Below are 13,507 nucleotides of genomic sequence, written 5' to 3'. Positions count from 1 at the left end.
GGACTGTAGAAACAGATGGAATGGTTAGAACTTGAGTAGGAGTTTGTTGCTGCGGAGGTGGGTGCAGCTGATTTTGGGGTTGTGCGTCGTTAACGGGTGGTGTGCGTAGCTGCGCACCATTAGCATATTCAGGGGCTGCATCGTCTAACTAGGAAGAAAGGAAAATATCTTTTGCGGTCTTGGGGTGTACTTTAATCGGGAGTAACGGAGGTGGCAGATCTTTTGGTACCTCCAAGGTGGCCTTAGGCAAACCCTCGGCCAGAAGAGGATACATACCATTCATAAGAGTGTTTCGTTGTCTGTCTACTTGTTCTGTTTTTACTCGGGTACCTTCGTCAATTAAAATGTTTTCTCGGGCTTTTTCTGAATCTTCCCTACTTTTCTCTTCCTTTCTGAGCGCTTTCTCTGTGCGTCTATGCGATTCTTTACGCCATAGTTCAATGGCATCCTTCTGTGACTGTCTGGCTTTCTTTTTCCATAATACTTCTTCTATTCTCATGATGCAATCTGCATCCCATGTTCCAGCAGCGGGCCATCTCTGACTCTCTGCTAAATCCTTGGTGTAGTCCACCCATAGATCAAGATATAATACGGCATCTAGGCCATGTTTATGGTACATAAAGTACCCTGGGGTGTCCCTAGGTGGGATGGGAACAGCTTCCTCGAGTATCCCTTTTCTAGTTTTTATCTGTCTTAATTTTGAAAATAACGGCATCTTGAACCTTGTTACTTAATTCTTACTTTACTCGGACTTGAACACAATAATTACAATAAACACAATAAGGAAGATCGAACAATCACTCATACCACGACATTTAAAACATATCAAAACATTTTAGAACGAACAATAATAATTGGAATAAAACTAGTTAACTGCATAATACTAAATATACTGTATGTACTGCTAAACAGTACAGATACACTGCTAAAACAGTGCAGACCAGGTCTGTGTACCCAGACCCGTCTTGACCGGCACAAACTAATGTGCACGTCTAGATGCGTCCCCAGCAACGGTACTCACCGGGAAGCACGGAACGGAAGGCCTCGGAAGTCTGGACTGGACTAGACCAAACTGGACTGGACTCGACTCGTGACTTAGATACTTCGGAACTTCGGAATCTGGTGGGCCTCTGTATACCTCGGATCTTGCTCTCTCAGCTAGGCTCTGGTCGGGATTCTCCGCACTCCTCACCGCCTCGTCTGGGTGTTGATCGCAGCCTCAGTCGCCCCCGTTGGCCTGAGGGAGATACAGGAAATCCTGCGGGTACGCGTAATTGTCCGTCCGGCTGTGGCAGGAGACCGGGTCTGCAACGCACCTCCGGCGCGTGGGGTGTGAGAGGTGTCCCTGTTCGGGCGCCAATTATGTGGTAAATTTAAATTACCTAGACTTAATTTATGCGGTAAAATACAATACGAATAACTCAGTAAAAATAAGAGGCAGAATCCGTGGTATTCGAGGGTATAATAGGGAATTTATTCCTTACAAAGGAATGATGATAATGATGGTTCGAACCAGGCAATCGAGTTCCGTCACCACGAAGGTTCAGGAAGGGATCAGCAATACATTATTGACAGGTTATAATATATATAGTAATGTATTACAGTAAAGACAGATGCAGGAGGCGTAACAGCTGATAAGAATACACATACGTAATAAAAAAAGGCGTTACAATAGGCGTGCATAGAGGCGTATACTAAAAACGTCATTACGATGATGACACAAGTGGGTGGATCCATAAGAGAATCCTGCAAAGTCAGCAAAAATACATGGCAAAGATGCGCGCGCAGCCGCATGACGTGTGATTGACGTGTAACTAGAGGGTGAAGGGAACTTGACATTTAGCCCTACATGAGGAGACAGAAGTCTGGGGTGTCAGGACAACCTAGTCCTAAATCATATCTAATATCTTGTGTTTAAGGAACTATATTATCTGGAAGGAAAGGTCTTCTCGGACAGATCCTATTCTATACTGACTGCTAGTGCGTGTACAAGCGTCTAAGTGTCTACATGAGATGTGAGGGGGCATGGGCCTACCATGGTAACGAGAGTCATGAATTACTTGCACGGAGACAGTAAGGCCGGGCCCTTTGCTCTGCAGCTGGAGGGATGTTTACCTAAGCTACTAGACAAGAATGCATTTCTTGAGGAGCGGAACAGATAACTTGAAGGCTGAATACAGTTTTGGCAGGCAACAGGCCGGGCTAGGCACCGTTAGCCGCGCAGGAAGTAAGACAAAGTTCATAGATACAGATGCAGGTCCAGGCTGGAGCATTCAGAGGCAGAAGCAGGAAAAACTCGATGGCAGAATTCAGGGCCTACCTTGCCAGAGCTGGAAAACGTAAAAAGTATACCATATAAAGATGGTGGCAAGGCATATTTAGGAACGGAATATCTGGCCCATTCATGGCAGATATGAAAGAGGACATATTAACGTTGGACACAATTGTATTTGCGTCTTCATAGCTTGAAGTGGAGGGAACATACATGTACTTGTAGCATGTACATGGAGCCGTTGGGGTCTAGATAGGGGACACAATTGACCATAAAAATTCATATTTCCTCAAGGTCATAAATCAGTTTGATAATATCATAAATCATTTTGCCCGGGCCAGAAAAACAATCTGGCAGGTCATAAATCATACCTGTCATAAATCAATCACGTTTTGTCACACTACTGCGATAATTCATAACATCCTTTACTTGTTGCTATGCCATACATGTCAATATTTTTGAGCAATAACGTTTTTTGCATGGAGCATTTCTCTGACTGCGAGGAAGGATGGGGGCCGGGGGTAGCCTCTCACTGGTGTTTGGCTCAACTCGCTACTTTGTCCGTTTGTGCCCTGCTGTTCGGTGGGTCTGGACTGTGAGTGTTGTGCTCTGCGTTTCCCCCCCATCCACTGACTTACCCTGCTGTAAGGCATCCCCAGGTAAGTGGTCTTCATCCGTCCCATCGCCCTGCCGGTGTGCCTTCTTTACCAACACTTGTTCTTTTTACTGCCACGTCGGATATGGGGCTTCCCCCACGTGAGGGGTTTTGTTCTTTGTCAATTTTTTTTTTTTTAGCTGCAGTCCGCCATCATTATGACTGCTCACAAATTCGCCCAGAACACCTTAATGCCTTTATCCGAGATGTGCACTCCATCTCCTGCATACAACTCCATTGGCCGCAGGTTGATCAGACCGTGCCTGATACTCTCAGAGCCATTCGTCTTGCAGAACTTGCTGACCGCGATGTGAAGTTTCCTCTTGGAGTTATCCATTGCCCCATTCAATATGACCCCTTGCAATTTCTTCCTGGGGATGATTTTTGAACACATAAAGGTGGTTCTGCCAAAGGACCTTGTAGCTTCTGTCAGCCCTGTCCAGATAGCATGTAGGTCCTTCCTACTAATCTGTGCAAGGTAGTTTCCACCCTGGTGTATTAGAATGTCCGGGTATTGTGTGACTGTTGCCTGTAGCTTGGCCAGGGTTGTCGCCAGCTGCCCCCATCTCATCCCCGGGGTGTCCACCAATCTTATGTTGGTGGCCTCTGGCCGGCTTGCCTGTCCGCTGCCTCTGGGGTTTCACCATGCCTGCATCCAGTGGATAAATGAATGCCCGACTGCCCGAATTTTCCTAGGCCGGACCCCTGCCAAGGCAACAACTGTCAATTCGCACATTGCGCAGGCCATGTGTGGTCATAAAAGTTGGGGCCCCACGTCAGTTTTGCAAACGTTGGAGCATCACCTGCCCACTGCTTTCATCTCCTTCTCTGGCATCCCGTGTTGTGCAGCTGTCGTTACCGCCCCTATTCTGAATGAGTGGGACTCAAATAAGTAAGGTGGTAGTGTTAAATGGTAGCGGCAGTTTCAGTCGATAACCTTTCAAGTATTGCCCGGCGGTAATCGCCTCTCATACCACTCGATAATTTACCAATGAAAGAGGCAGGCGCCGGAGACTGGAAGGCAGGAAACAAAGTTTTATTCCGTCGGAGCAGAACACATCAGATCAGACAGCAAGGTATCGTCACGAGGTGCTCTAACTGCATCTCTGAGACCTGGTCTCTTATACACAGGTTTATTGCTTTATTACACATAGTACATTCTTGAGATTCCCTTGATGCATGAGAGAACATCCCCTGAAGCCCCGGCTCAGATCCGATCCCACACATAGCTACAGTAGAAGTTCCCACCTCACCCGCAGTAGGAGATGGCTATCGCGCAGCAGGGTATTCCGCCAATTCCCGGGGGTGTGTGTGACCGGTCGGGTCTCAGGGGGTAGGGGCTTTGATCTATTGTAATCCCTTTGATGTGGGGTGTTTCCCTTACAGTAGGGGCAATAAACTGCATCCGCAGGGCTAGGTGATGGCCTGGGACCAGTTCGGACAATGGGGCGCAGAGGAAGGGGGTTTATCAAAAGAGGGGCATGACCATGTATGGGATGTCGGTCGGATGTGGTTCCGTAGCAGGGTCGGGCAGAAGGAGAGGGTTTACGGCCTGTATGAGAGAGCGGGGGTGGCCGGCGCGCGGGGGATGCTTGCAGTGTCAGGGGAACGCGCTGGCGATTGACAATGAGCGGGGGAGAGAGAATGGGGTGCCCAAAATGGCTACCGTGTGCTCGCTGTGCGTAGCGCTGGGGAGAGGCAAGATGGCGCAGATAATGTTCAGTTTGCGAGCTAAATTTCCACAGTCCTCCCTTTTAACATATCTCGCCAGCTTGCCTGGCCGTCATTTATCTTCGTTAACCTTCAGCTATATTATCGTTAATGTCTTTCGTACATTCCTTAAAGATACAGAGTTTTTAGGGCAGGCAGGAGTAATCTGACACATTTGCTTATAGTTACATACAGGTGATAAAGTAGGCGAGGAGGTAGTACGTACAGAGTTACATCAGCTGTGCCGCATGTCAGGCCCAGGGACAGGAGGAGGGGAGTTTGTTTGAGCACAAATAGGATACTGTAAAGCAAACAGGATGTTTCTGGCAAAACAAGGGATGTTTCATACATTACTTAAGGCCCAGACTTTGTGTGGATCGAAAATAGTCAGTATAGTCGTGTACATGGCTGGTGTTGTATGAATGTCACTATACAAAGTTACATTTTCTTAACTTCTCAGTGTACAGTCGGAAGTGATTGATGCAACATCATGAAAACTTGGTAGGAAGATAGTTAATATAAAAAGGTGGTTGGGAGAGGATTTTCAACTTTGACATGGGTTCTTCTTTCCAGTGTCCTTTTTTTATAAAGAGCCATCACTGGTAAGCTCTTATTGTTGTTCTTCTTTCGTTGGCACTGTTGAGCACCGGCGGTGGAGCTAAGGTCCAGCTCAAATCCAATTTCTCACGTTGCAGGGTGTGACCATTCACTGTTCTCCGATCACAGCCCCGTTCCTTAACACAGTTCACCATAGGTACTTTGAGACAGGGTACCTGCTTTTTGTTCGTCTGTAGGTAAGTCAGATTCATAATCCATATAAAAGAGGGTGAGAGAGAGAAGGGTGTGACGTGCTTCGGGATGCCGAGGGAAGAGAGGGTGGAGTGGGATCGGATCAAAAAATGTGGACCAAGGGGAGCAGAATCTTCCAGCACTGGGCCCATCAATCGGGCCCGACGGGTTGAGACTTCAGGCACGCTGGTCAGTGAGCAGGGGGGCCTCGATGTAGCCCTTCGCGCTTATCATCCTGAAAATGGTGTCTCGTCTCACGCCCTTTTTGCTTCGTAGCTTCCCCCTTGGTCGATGTCATAGATGTTCCATGGTCTGCAGCCAGGCTGTGCGTCACGTCCGACCCCTCCCTTCCGATGGCAGCACGTTATCTTTAAATGGGTACAAGAAACAAAAATCTTAGAGAGTTGGCAGGGAAGACATTTACATACTTCATCCTCTCTCCCAACCACCGAGTGGTTGCGGACATGCTTTTATCGGTTGCTGTATGATTGGTGTCTATTAACTCTGATGTTAGTGTGTGCGTTACTAATCTATTAATCATTGCTTTAGTGCAAGTTTCTGTGGGTGTCCCTGCCCATCGTCTGGCCCTCTAGGTGCCGATTCCTGCGCCCGATACTGGTTGCAGGAAGCCTGACATCTGTCAACCTTCTAGTCTATTAAAAATTCGAACCGGCTTCTCCGGCAGAGGCTCGTTTGTCTCAACACAAGTTTTGTTAATACATATTTCCTTCCGAGGACTGCTAAGTTTATGAAAAGAAAGTGCGAGGTGTTACTGTCACGGGTTCACGAGTATCCATTTCGGGGAGGAACATAAGCTAAGCATTATTTTTGCTGGCGACAATAGGTAACCCTTTATCAGTTTAGGCGAGGTATTATTAGTGAATAAGGTCATCAGCTGTTTCGTTCGAAATACTCTGAGGCGGTTAGTATAGGGCTGGGGTTATCTTGGGAGAACGGGGTGCTTTAGACATTCTATTTCGGGGTAATTGGGCGGGGGTAATTCTGGGCGGTGGAGATGGTGTTGTTAAAGCTCTGAAAAACGGAAACCACTGACATATAGTCCCCGTGATGAGGGCCAAATTGGGAGACATCAGTCGTCTTACCTGTCCTTTCTTTTCTCAGCCAATTAAGCTCAATATTTGTAGAAAGGAGAGGTAGTAACGTGGCAGAGTACGGTCGTTTTGTTTCAGTCAATTTGTTCGAACACCACCGTGCTCCAGGCCAATTATACACTTACCGAGGAGGTATGTGTCGTTAATTTATTCAAAAAGAAAAGAGGGTAAGAAGGTTTTTTTTAGTGAGGGAGGGAGTGAGAGAGAGAGAGAGAGAGAGAGAGAGAGAGAGAGAGAGAGAGAGAGAGAGAGAGGGAGAGAGAGAGGGAGAGAGAGAGAGAAAGAGAGAGAGAGAAAGAGGGAGAGAGAGAGAGAGAGAGAGAGAGAGAGAGAGAGAGAGAGAGAGAGATGTGCATCATGTAGGCTATTTGGCATACATACGACACAAAACGAGAGAGACATGGGTAAGATAATAGGCCACTTGGTGCACACACAACATGGAGTAGCATGGGTCTGTTCCATGTAAGAAAACACAAGCGGGGAAAAGACATAAATTCGGTGATCACGTACACACAAATGCCGGATAGGGTGTGACAGTACATGCATCAAGCGCAGAAACTTAAGACGGAGACTCAGGGCTACGTTGAGTATCGGGACCTCTCCTTTCCTGTCCTCCTTTCCTATGCATGCTGCGTACTTTCAGTATTTTGTAGTTTATCCTAGGGGGTGTCGGACCCTTTATTCTCCTCCCTTTGATCGATGGGCGAGCACTTCAATAATACAGTGACGCTCTCTTCAAGTGACCTAAGCATGAGATGCACACACATTCATACCGTGTAATCATAGCACACACGCACAATCATGCCATACAGTTTCTCATGTTCTCAAAGGTGGTCTGCACTTCACGCACTATCTCACAACGTTTGTCTAAATTTTCCCTGATATTGAACTCGGTGCGGTCCATGTCCACTTCATTCTTCAGTCGGAGCTTCGTCGTGACCTATAGAGGGGAAAAAAGAGGGGAGGGGATGTGCAGTATTCAAAGTACCCTAGCGCGCGCAGACACGAAAAAGTTCTACTTACCACATACCAGGCTAGTCGCAGGAACGGGTGATACCACAGACCTATTATTCTTTTTGTCCGAGACAAAGATGCTCTAACTTATTTCATTTCCTAAATTCGGGTTCCCTTGTCATACATGCATTTCTCAATCGGTCGTGTATTAAGGTGCAAGATACCATACCTTGCATTCAGCATATACCCTGAGCTATGGTTGATCATTGTTTAACAACTCTTGGAAAAAGATACGTGTGATGGGTACAAATTCCGTTAATCAAAAAAGATTCAGGCAAATGGGGACTGCATTATCTGTTTTCTATTGCTTGGGGGTAACAATCATTTATTCAAAAGAAGAAATCTTTATCAACCTATGTGATTAGTCATGACACTGATTCCGTAATTCTTTCAAGAGGCCCTTTATTTAAAACAATGTCAGTATACAAGATACGGGCCTACAACCGTTCAGGCCGGCCACGGGGTGGGAGGCGTCGAGTGTCATGAGCAACGCTACTACGGCATAAAATCGGTTCCCTTCCCGCCCCTCCCCGACCATCATGTGTGGAAGCATCGCATATATATATATATATATCTCTTTTTAACACAAATGTCACGTGACTGGGACGCCACAAGGGTTTGTAGGCCTCTCCTACATCGGCGCCATCTTGGGGCGAGGTCGGGCCAGAGTACAGTCTAAGTCTTTCCATGAATTAGCTGTTGGACCAGAATTCCTTTCAGTGGTTCGAGAACTTTCGTTAGCGTCAACTTTGCGTCAGCATGGCGTCACTGCGACCCCGTAGAAATGCCATGGTTCGTTCTTGGGGCGGGGCAGCAGGCGGGTTCTTCCGCCGACGCTTCGAACCAGTCTTTCTCACTGCACCAAGCGGAGGCAAGGTGGCTGCCGTCCGGGACAAAGAGCAGTGGCAGCGGTTTGTCCTTACCGGAAGTCCGCGGGAGTCGAGTGTCAAATGACTCCAGCCGATTCTGCAAGGCTGAGGGGAGCATTTTGTCAAGGGTGGGGCCCAAGCAGACAAGCTTTCGAGTCCAGAATTGTCTCACGGTGGGCTTTAGGCCTGGATCCGGAGGAGCCGACCGCCGGAGTTCAAGGGCAGCAGTAGCAGCAGCTCTTCGGTACAGCCACCGGAGGGGAGCCAACAGCAGTAACAACGGCAGTTCGGATGGTACTGCCACCGGGGTGATTCCAGTAGCAGCGACGACAGCAGTTTGGATGGTATCGCCACCGGGGTGGGTCCCCGATTACTTGGCTGCGGGGGCCCACTCCTCGCGTCGGGCGCTAGTGGCGATCCTGGTGAACCCGTGCTTGGGCGGTCGTCCGGTGGTCGCGTGCAGCGGCAGGGTGCAGCTCAGCTGGCCGGTGAGTCAAAGACGGTTGGGGTGCAGCTTAGCTGGCCGGCGAGTCAAAGACGGTTGGGGTGCCCTCATCTGCTGGCGAGCCTCCACCTGGGGAGGCGGGGGAGGTCTGTCCGCGTCGCCTCCCCCCTGCCAGGGCACCCTAGCCGTGATTGAAGAAAGAAGAAGAGAATGGGAGGATCCACACGACGTGGCAGGTTGTGACAGCAGACCGATGAAAAAGACGGCTGGGGCGTCCTCATCTGCTGGTGAGCCTCCACCTGGGGAGGTGGGGGAGGCCCGTCCGCGTCGCCTCCCCCCGTCAGGGCATCAGCCGTTATTGAAGAAAGAAAACTGGAAGGCCCGCACAGCGTGGCGGACTCCGCCTTGGTGTTGCCAGAACTTCGGCGCTTCGTATAGCCTCCGGCCTATTCGCACAGTCGTCCGCCACTGATGTCAATGGATTTTTGCATGGCTTTTATAGCCCAAAGTCAACTAAAAAGGACCGCCCAAAACAGGCCAATGTTGCAATTTCGAGGAAGGAGAGGCGAGGACGGTGTCACGTGGACGTTAAGGCTTTGGGATGGAGGTTGCAGCAGACTGTCATGTAAATAGTTGTTTTAAAACGTGTTTTAACCTGTTTACCCTGTTGGTGTGTTTGTTATATCTTATAAGTTATTAAAATGTTATAACTATACTACTTCGTTGGAGTGTTTGTACATATTTGCAATCTGATGACGAGCACAAGGAGGTTACTGTGCAATCGGAAAAATAACATAGCCCAATTGTGCGCGATCTAGCCCTAGTTTGGTGACGTCGATGGTGGGTGTCAGCAGGCTTCCGTTTGTGCAGGATTTTGTCATGCTTATTGGGCGGGGTGGGCAGTAGGGCAGACATGTTTAGGTAGCGAGAGTAATGGAGTCGGGCTACCTCGTGGCCGTCTCGACCGTGAGCTTGGCTCCTTCCCTTGGTTTCATATGTCCCACAAAGGGCTAACTCCTAGCGTTACTTTAGTTTTTGTAAGGTCAAAAAGGATCCCACCAGTGCCTTTACTATTTTGTCGATTCCTGTTCGTTCATCCTTCGTTAGTCGATTCATTCTGGTGGAATCTTTCTTTCTCATCTCAGGGTCATCCAACGTTATTGCCGACGTTGTTTTCAGTACAGGAGGCTCGGCCGGCGCGGAGGCCGTGAGGGCCGAGGCCCCTGTACTGCTTTCGTTCGTGTTTGGGGGTTGTGGGTGTTGCACTACCGATTGGGAGGGTGCGTATGGAGGGGCATGTAAATGATCGGGGGACCTAATAGTAATTCATCATTTGTTCGCTGTTTAGAGGATAACTCAGGGTAGAGCAAAGAGGGGGTCCTAACAGCGTACTGGCCTGATGTTGCGGGCTCCTGTCTTAGTTTAGTTTCCCTTCTCTCCTTTATTTCTTCTTCTAACCTTCTAGCGGCAAGGTGGGCTGCCTTTCGTAATTCCTTTTCTGCTTTTACTTCTTCCCTCTTTTTCCGTTGCGTTGCTTCTTTGCGCCACATGCCAATGCTGTCAAGCATAGTAGGCGTCGTCTTATTGCTACGCAGAGCTATTTCTAGCACTTCTATCTTATGGTCGTCGAAGGATCCCATCAGTGGCCACTGACTCTCGGGGTCCTTCTTTGTATATTTATGCCATAGCTTGGTATAAGCTACGGCGACTAGTCCATATTTAGTGAACATGTCTTTATTAGGGGTGCCTTCCAGTGGGGCCGGATGGTCCACCTCTAATAAGCGGTCCGGGCAGAACCAACTACCAATCAGTGGGGAGAAGATAGGCATGACGGGTTTCAACGGGGACAAAAGTCAGCACTACCTATCTTTTCACTGCTTGCAAAGACTAGACAGAATATCTCTATTCCTCGTTATTTGTAAGCAGAGAATACCTCCAAAGAACCAATATCGAACAACTAGTGTTCGGACAATCAATCAATCAATCAATGGGGAGATAAAGATAGGCACGACGGGTTACAACGGGGACAAAAGTCTGCGTTACCTACCCTTCACTATTTGCAAAGACTAGACAGAATATTTCTATTCTACGTTATTTGCAAACAGAGAATATCTCAAAGAGCACTATTCTTCAAAACAATCAATGTTCGGACAATCAATCAGTGGGGAGATAAAGATAGGCACGACGGGTTTCAACGGGGACAAAAGTCTGCGTTACCTACCCTTCACTATCTGCGAAGGGAGAGAGAGAGAGAGTATTTCTACTCCTCCCCGTTTGTAGACAGCGAATATCTCAAAGAGAACAATCAATGAGCACAATCAATGAGCAATACTAGTATTCCAAAGCTTCAAACAATCAATCAATTATTTCGCAATTTGTCGTGTATCACGACCTTACCCGGACCGCGTGGACAGTTTCTCGTCTTCCGCCTCCAGCGCCCGATCGTCCTCTACTCTCCGTATTTGCCGCGGCACTCCTGATGGTTCCCAGTCAGGACCGTAGATCACTCGAGAGAGGTCTGCTCGGAACCAGTGAAGTTCGGATGATCGGCTGCCAGACGAGGGTCTATTGGGCAGGAGCTCTCCCGATCGTTGCAGTCGTTCACTCTGTCGTCGGGACCTCTCCCACTGGATCCACGTGTCGCTGATGGGCCCCATGTTTGGGACGCCAATTGTTAAATGGTAGCGGCAGTTTCAGTCGATAACCTTTCAAGTATTGCCCGGCGGTAATCGCCTCTCATACCACTCGATAATTTACCAATGAAAGAGGCAGGCGCCGGAGACTGGAAGGCAGGAAACAAAGTTTTATTCCGTCGGAGCAGAACACATCAGATCAGACAGCAAGGTATCGTCACGAGGTGCTCTAACTGCATCTCTGAGACCTGGTCTCTTATACACAGGTTTATTGCTTTATTACACATAGTACATTCTTGAGATTCCCTTGATGCATGAGAACATCCCCTGAAGCCCCGGCTCAGATCCGATCCCACACATAGCTACAGTAGAAGTTCCCACCTCACCCGCAGTAAGAGATGGCTATCGCGCAGCAGGGTATTCCGCCAATTCCCGGGGGTGTGTGTGACCGGTCGGGTCTCAGGGGGTAGGGGCTTTGATCTATTGTAATCCCTTTGATGTGGGGTGTTTCCCTTACAGTAGGGGCAATAAACTGCATCCGCAGGGCTAGGTGATGGCCTGGGACCAGTTCGGACAATGGGGCGCAGAGGAAGGGGGTTTATCAAAAGAGGGGCATGACCATGTATGGGATGTCGGTCGGATGTGGTTCCGTAGCAGGGTCGCGCAGAAGGAGAGGGTTTACGGCCTGTATGAGAGAGCGGGGGTGGCCGGCGCGCGGGGGATGCTTGCAGTGTCAGGGGAACGCGCTGGCGATTGACAATGAGCGGGGGAGAGAGAATGGGGTGCCCAAAATGGCTACCGTGTGCTCGCTGTGCGTAGCGCTGGGGAGAGGCAAGATGGCGCAGATAATGTTCAGTTTGCGAGCTAAATTTCCACAGTAGGCCCGCCCGCCAAAGGGCTTTGTGCATAACTGCCATCAACTGAAACTTGCTCAGAAGGTCCCCCCTCAAGTGCTTGAAGAGTGGTTCCCCCCCCCCCCGCCCTGCCAAGTAGGTATACAGGCGGTGCACTGCACAGTATTTTGGGTCCTCTGTGCAATGCAGATGTACCCAGGACCCTTTTCCTTGCTGTTCCATTTTTGATTTCCTGAGTAGAATCTCCACCTGTGACAAGCCTAGCTTGATATCCATCACTTGCAGAGATGCTGTGTCTGCCTCCCCTTTTGCTGGGGCCACAAGCTTGCTCATGCTGAATGCCCCAAAAAAACCCTGTGGTGAATGTCGCTTTGAACAGGGACACCTCAAATGCATCTAGGTCCACCCCACTCAAGTGCATCCATAATCTGGGTCACCTTTGTGAAATCTATGGGTCGTCTTGTGTCCCGTCTCTTCGAGCCTTTCAGTGCTGCCCTTATATAGTGAGAGGCGGTATTGTTCTTCCCTGTGATCAATTTTGAAAAATGCACTACTGCCACTATGTGAGCCTGTGCCCATGATTTTGACTTTTTCTGTTGGTATGCCAATTTGATTAATCGTTCACTGCGCTAGCTGTGTCTCCGGAGTCCCCCAGTGTCTGAAGCCCTGTCAGCCGCATCACAGTGCTTGTATATTTTTTCCAACGATTTGCCACGCTGGGTGAGAGTGCGTGTTCAATCAGACATGACGTCTGTTCCGACAGCTCCCACAAAATTTCCGGTAAAGATGTCATCTGCTGCTCTGCCTCTGGTGCTAGGTTCCTGAACTTGTTTATCTTGAACTGAGACGGCGCATCTACCAGTGAGTTCTCAACCCCGGGGATGTGCCTTGTTTTTAAGTTGAGGTCCCCTTCCAAGCCTCAGTATTTTAGGGCATCTGGCTGCCCCAGTGTTTATTCCATGCACCACCTATTGATTGTCAGACCAGAAGGTAAGTTTCATGTCTCTCACCTTTGCCCGCCAGAGCCACCACTATGGGGAACAACTCAAGGAAGTGGTTGTTTTTTGTGACACCCAACTCTTCCCACCTCTTGGGCGATTTCCCCGCGCACCATGCCCTTCCTAATCTTGCTCCAAAGCCTTGGTTACCTGCTG

Source organism: Triturus cristatus, chromosome 7 (assembly GCF_964204655.1).
Source record: "Triturus cristatus chromosome 7, aTriCri1.1, whole genome shotgun sequence".
NCBI classification, from domain to species: Eukaryota; Metazoa; Chordata; class Amphibia; order Caudata; family Salamandridae; genus Triturus; species Triturus cristatus.
This window is presented reverse-complemented; position numbering follows the sequence as displayed.